This window comes from Ochotona princeps, chromosome 2 (assembly GCF_030435755.1).
Source record: "Ochotona princeps isolate mOchPri1 chromosome 2, mOchPri1.hap1, whole genome shotgun sequence".
Taxonomy (NCBI): domain Eukaryota; kingdom Metazoa; phylum Chordata; class Mammalia; order Lagomorpha; family Ochotonidae; genus Ochotona; species Ochotona princeps.
Window position 1 is genome coordinate 124,805,643 of NC_080833.1, and position 5,547 is coordinate 124,811,189.

Below are 5,547 nucleotides of genomic sequence, written 5' to 3' on the forward strand. Positions count from 1 at the left end.
CTAGCCCAGGCCCTGCAGTTCTGCCTCCGACTTGGTGTGGCTGAGGGGCCGGAGAGTCCGAGGCGGCCTGCCCTCATGGCCCAAGTCCTGTTCCTCGTAGGTGGGGTTCAGGTGGCCCATGTCCTGGGGGCAGAAGAGTCTGCACTCGGCTCCTGAGTGGCTCTCCACCAGGGCCTCCAGGCTGGGGAAGTCGGCCGGCATGGGGGCCCCTTCCTGTGGCTTGCACCCAGCGCAGCACCCTAGGCTCAGGCAGCATGTGCTATTGGGGCAGGGCCACAAACCACTTCCTCTTGCCCTCACTACTTGTCCAGAAAAGCCCCGACACTCCAGCCTGACCCTGGCTGACACTCAAAGGGAGACTCAGGTTGTGTGGGCTTAGGCAAGGTCATGCCCCTCTGTGTGGGTTCTCCGCTTGGCTACCCACTGGCTAGGGTATGGGGAAGCAGGATTTCTAAGAGTCAACATCCCAGCAGAAATGTGAAGTGTCACTCAGCCCAGCTCTATGCAGGGTGCCCTCTGGGAGCACCCTCTAGATTGGGGACCCTCAGTGACCATGAAGCCTTCAACTTTTCCTCCAAGAGTGCTTTGCTCAGGCCTGGACCAATGAGGAAGGATTGGGAGCAGGGTAAGGGAGGCGAGATAAGGGGCAGGGCCAGCTTGCGCTGTGATGAGGGTTAGGCCACCAATGGGGCAGAGCCAGGCCCCTCTTGCACTTACCTCCAGGCAGTAGCGGCCCACACGGTTGCGGAAGACCTGGTAGGGCACCACAGAACACTGTGTCAGCACCGACAGGCACCACTGGCCACTGGTGCCTGGCTCTGGCCACAGCAGGAAGGCTCCAAGCACGTCTCTCCACAGCAGGCCAGGGCACTGGGCCTGGGGCATGGAGAACGGGAGAGGCTGTGGGCAGGACCCCTAGTCTGGGGTAGCCTTGGGCAGTCTCCCTGAGCAATGGACGGGTCCTGGGCTTGGAGTGGCACTGGGGTTAACTGTCCTTTGCTGCTAGCCTCAGGACCCCAGCAGAAGCAGGGAGCCATGAAGAGGGCCAGCAGCGGGCCATGTTCCCAGGGTCCCTCACTGGAGCTCCCCACACCCCTGCCACCAAGGAGGTCTTCTCATTATCTCATTTCACATTTAAGAAGACTCAGGGGGCCCAAGGTCTGCGGGGCTGGGAAGCTTTGTTTGTGCACAGAGATGGGGCTGGTAAGAGCGCCAGGGGGAGGGAGTCCGTCCCCTCACCCTATCCCCACAACAGAACTAAGCATCAGACCAGGCCAAATCCCACGCCCCTCCCCCAAACCTGGAGATGCCGGCGAAGGCCCAGATGTTCTCCGTCAGGCTGCCCTCACTTTCCACCAGGCACGAGGAGCCTCCAGGACCCTGGGGCCATGCCTCCCACGCGGCAGGAACTGTGGAGATACCATTCAGGGTCAGAGGAATTAGGGTCTCCCCCTTCCTACGCTAGGCCCACAATCCATGCAGGCCCCAGCATCCCAGATGGGTCTCCTCCCAGAGCCTCCCTGCCCTGCCTCACAGGCACACCCCTCTGTGCAGCGGCACCTGTGCAAGCCCCAGGCACTCAGACTGGGTACACAGGCTCAGGTACTTCCACATTTGCACAGAGGCACCTGTCTTGAGGTGCAGCCACTGTCCTACAGCACAACCCTTGCTGGCCATGCCCTGCGATGGACACCAGTGCGCTGGGGCAACTCACAGGCCTCACATGCCAACAGCTGCAGCTGAGCCTCATGTGTGAAGGCCCGGTAGGCCCCACAGTGGATCACCTTGCTAAGGATGGCCTTCTTGTGGACCAGCGTTGGGGCACAGTAGAGATTCCCCATGCGGCCATGGAGGGTGCCCCCTCGGCCCTCCAACTCTGACAGCTCCTTCTAGGGCACGCAGGGAGAGGCTGTGGGAAGGCAGATTCGGCCCCAGCTACCCGGGTGCAGCCCCCAACACTCCCCCAGTTCTCTGCCCGCCCCTGGCTAGGGGCACTGCATACCCCACTGCCCACCAGCCCCTCTGCTGGCAGCCGCCGGAAGGAGACCAAGGCATGGACGTTCTGTGACAGCTGATCCTGGCCAAAGGGTTCCCGCACCAGGGCCGGTGGGCCCTCTGCGGGCTTTCGGGACTCATCCCCTGTGGGGACTTGGCAGGGCTCAGGTTGTGCCCTCTCCTCAGGGTGCTGCAGGAGGTAGGCGAGCTGGAAGGAGCGGCAGAGTAACAGGTGCAGGATGTGGATGTAGGACAGGCAGAGGCAGCTCCCCTTGGACGGGGCACTCGGTTATCACCAAGGCTATGCACAGCTCCTCAACCAGGAGTGCTGTCTCACTCAGTCCCGGGAACCTCACCACCAGGCTCCCACCCCAGCCTCCCTCACTCCGCTGGAACAGAGGCGGCTGCCCTGGGGATCCTGCCTTCACCCTGGAGAGGGCGCCAAGAGTTCAGGCCCTGGGTTCCAATTCTGGCCCCATTCCTCAGGAACAGCTGGGTGACCATGGCCTTCTCTATGATCCTTTGAGGAGTTCACGAAGCGGCCCAGCAGAGGCCCCAGACTTGTGTGCCGACTGCAAGACATGCCACACACTGGAAGACTAAGCACCAGGTCGCAGGCAGGGGTCAGCCTGGATCCAGCATGGAGCTGCACGCACACGGCAGCAGTGAGCAACAGCCTCAGCTTCTGCCTGCCGACCCCTGGGTCCTGGGGCTCTGCAGCTGTCTCGCCTAGAGCTTTTCAGATGGCCCTGTCCCCACCACCCCAGTGGAGCACACGCAGCCCAGCCTGGTCCGGCCTCTGCTCTCCAAGAACTCAGGCAACCATCATTAGGGACAAATGGATAGAGGGATGGGGATGGGGAGGGCGCCGCAGGAGCCTTGGGAACATGGAGGCTGAGCCTCAAGGGCAGACAGTGTAGAGACAGGACAGAGGCCATGGCACAAGCAGAGGCCTGGTGCTGGCTGCACTCCTCGAAGCCAAGCACAGGCTCTGGCCTGCAGGCCGCCAGGGACCACTAAGGCCACGGACCTGCTCTCCAGAGCCTTCAAGGTGACATGTGGACAGGGGCACTGTGCCTGCAGGCAGCCATGCCCGAAAGGCCACCTGATGCCCGGCCCACCCCCTTCTCCATCCTTAGCATGACCTCCTCACCTGCCTGCCTTATGGCCCAGGCACCTATCCTGGCTGCCTGCCCACGAAGAGGTGGCAGAACAGCTTGCTGGCCGGGCTCCGTCGGTTCCGGGCGATGAAGGCAACCTGGCAGTCAGCTGGGCACCAGGTGGAGTAGAGGATGTGCCTCAGGGCGTGCGCCATCAGAAGCACCTGCGGGTCGGGGGGCAAGGGTGCTCATGGCCTCCATCAGGCCAGCTCCAGCCACCTGGATCTTGCTAGGGGCCGTGGCCTTGGGATGTGCCAGCCTGTGGGTGGGGTTGTGACCCAAGGGCAGAACTTGCACGGACCACTGGGTCAGAGACAGGCAGTGGCGCAGACCCGGGCTTACAGCCTGGCCTCTGAGGCACATGCCAAGGGTTCAAGTCCTAGCCCTGCCATACCTCCTCCACATGCCTTGGCGTGACACAGCTCAAGTGAGGAGACACTAGTCCCTCTCAAACAGGTGGTGGGTGACACCTCACGCCGGCAGCTCAGTGCTTGATGCCAGAGCCCCATGATGTGCCTGGACCTTAGGTGATGGAGGCCCACAGTTACGGGGAGCACAGCACAGTGTGACCCATGGTCAGGGTCCCTTCTGTACCAGGAGAAAAAGTGGGCCGTCTCCAGCCCCAGGGTGCCAGGAGGAAGAGTGGGCATCTCCGGCCCCAGGCTCAGCAGGGCTGGGGGAGCACTCCCTGAACCCACCCCCATGTGAACCCCAGGAGGCAGGGCTTGAGGACAGCCCCGGGGGAAATGCCCCTCTTGGAGCCCCTGAAGCTCCTACCTCATGCTCCCCACTGTAGATCTTGAGTGCCTGGAGCCTGAACTTGAGAACGACAGCCCGGCGGTGGGGACAGTCCTGGGTGGAGAGTTGGCAGGAGTTAGCATCACCTGCCCAGCCCAGCCTCGGGGCGCCGTGAACCCGCTCTGTCACCCCCAAGGGCCAGGGAAGAGTGGGTGGCTCCTCGCTGACCATCCCCATCAGGGCCACACTGAGAATCTCCCGTGATCTCCCAGCTGCGGTGCCCCGCACAGCCTCGAGGGAGGGGGTCCTGGGCCAAAGGAGCTATATTCCCTGGGGACAGCTAGCCTCGGAAGGGGCTCATCCTCCCGCCAGTCATGGCCCCCACTGGGGGCACCCCCCAGCGCCTCCACCTTCAGCAGCCACAGCTGTTGCTGCACCAGCCACACACTCTCCTGGGTGTCCAGGTCGTCCACTGGGAAGGAGCCCACGTACTGCTCAGTGGTGGCGTGGCAGGGAGCAAGGAAGGTGGCAGGGGTCAGACCCAAGGCCCCTGGCCACCCTTCTCCAGATCTCCCCGACCCAGACATACTCTCTGCTCAGTCAGGCAAGCTGTGGGCTCTGCCATGTCCCTGTGGATCCCCTCCCTCACCTGTACACACACACACACGCACACACACATCCCACTCCAAAGTCACTGAGGGGAGACCCGGAAGTAGTTCCTTGACCCTCAGCCTCCCCTACCCAGACAGGGCCACCCACACGCCAGGGCACCCAGGCTGGGCAGCCCCACCCACCTGGGCAAACTTGGTGATGCACCTGGGCCGGTACAGGGCAGGCCTGCAGTCAGAGGCCCTACGGCCCCCTGCCCCCCTTCTGCATGGCCTTGGGATGCCCAGCTTCAAGATGCCCGTGAATGAAGGCTGTAAGGGGCGAGGGAGGGAAGGGGAGGAGTGTGAGTTCCAGGCAGGCAAGCCGCACAGCTCCTGCTGAGGCCCCCAGGAGCTCCTCTGCTCCTTCCCAGTCCTTTGTCCACTCATCCAACAATACCCCAGGCCACAGGCGCTGGGGACACAGACTAGCAGGCAGTGATCGCTCTATTTCACATCACGATGAGGAGAAAGACATCAAATTACACACCTCGTGATATGACAGGCTGCGCCGTGCCCGGCCCTGCCAGGAGCAGAGCCAGGAGGGGCCACTTGCTCACTTTGTTCAGCAACTCCAACCAGCACAGAGCTCAGAGCCTAATGCCACACGGCCTCTATTCCCAGCGCGGGGGTGGTGGTGATGGTGGTGGGGTGTGAGGGCCTCGGGCTTGGCCTGTAAAGGCAGGCGGCAGGTGGGCAGCTGGGCTGAGGCAGAGCCGCCCCTGTGGCACTCTGATCTGGTATGTAATCAGTCTTCAATGCCAAACTGGGGAGCTCTGCTTTGTGGGCAGTGGGGAGCCAAAGCAGGTTCTGGGGTAGGGCAGCCCATGGGGTGGCCACGAGCTGGATGGGAGAGCTAAGGCTGAGAGCCTGATTTAGGCACCCTGGCTTATTTGGCGTGGCCTGGCCCCGGCCCTTCCCAGAACCCAATGCAGACCATAAAATCCGAATCCAACTGAACTTACAGTCACCCAGCGTCCGGGTATGGAGAAGGTGGTCAACCTCAC

The 5,547-nt window shown here is 62.6% G+C and overlaps 1 pseudogene; it reads right to left on the minus strand.

Annotated features, from left to right (window-relative positions):
- LOC131479614 (SH2 domain-containing protein 5-like) lies at positions 1-4,756 on the minus strand (annotated as a pseudogene).
- Between the last annotated feature and the right edge of the window lie 791 nt (positions 4,757-5,547).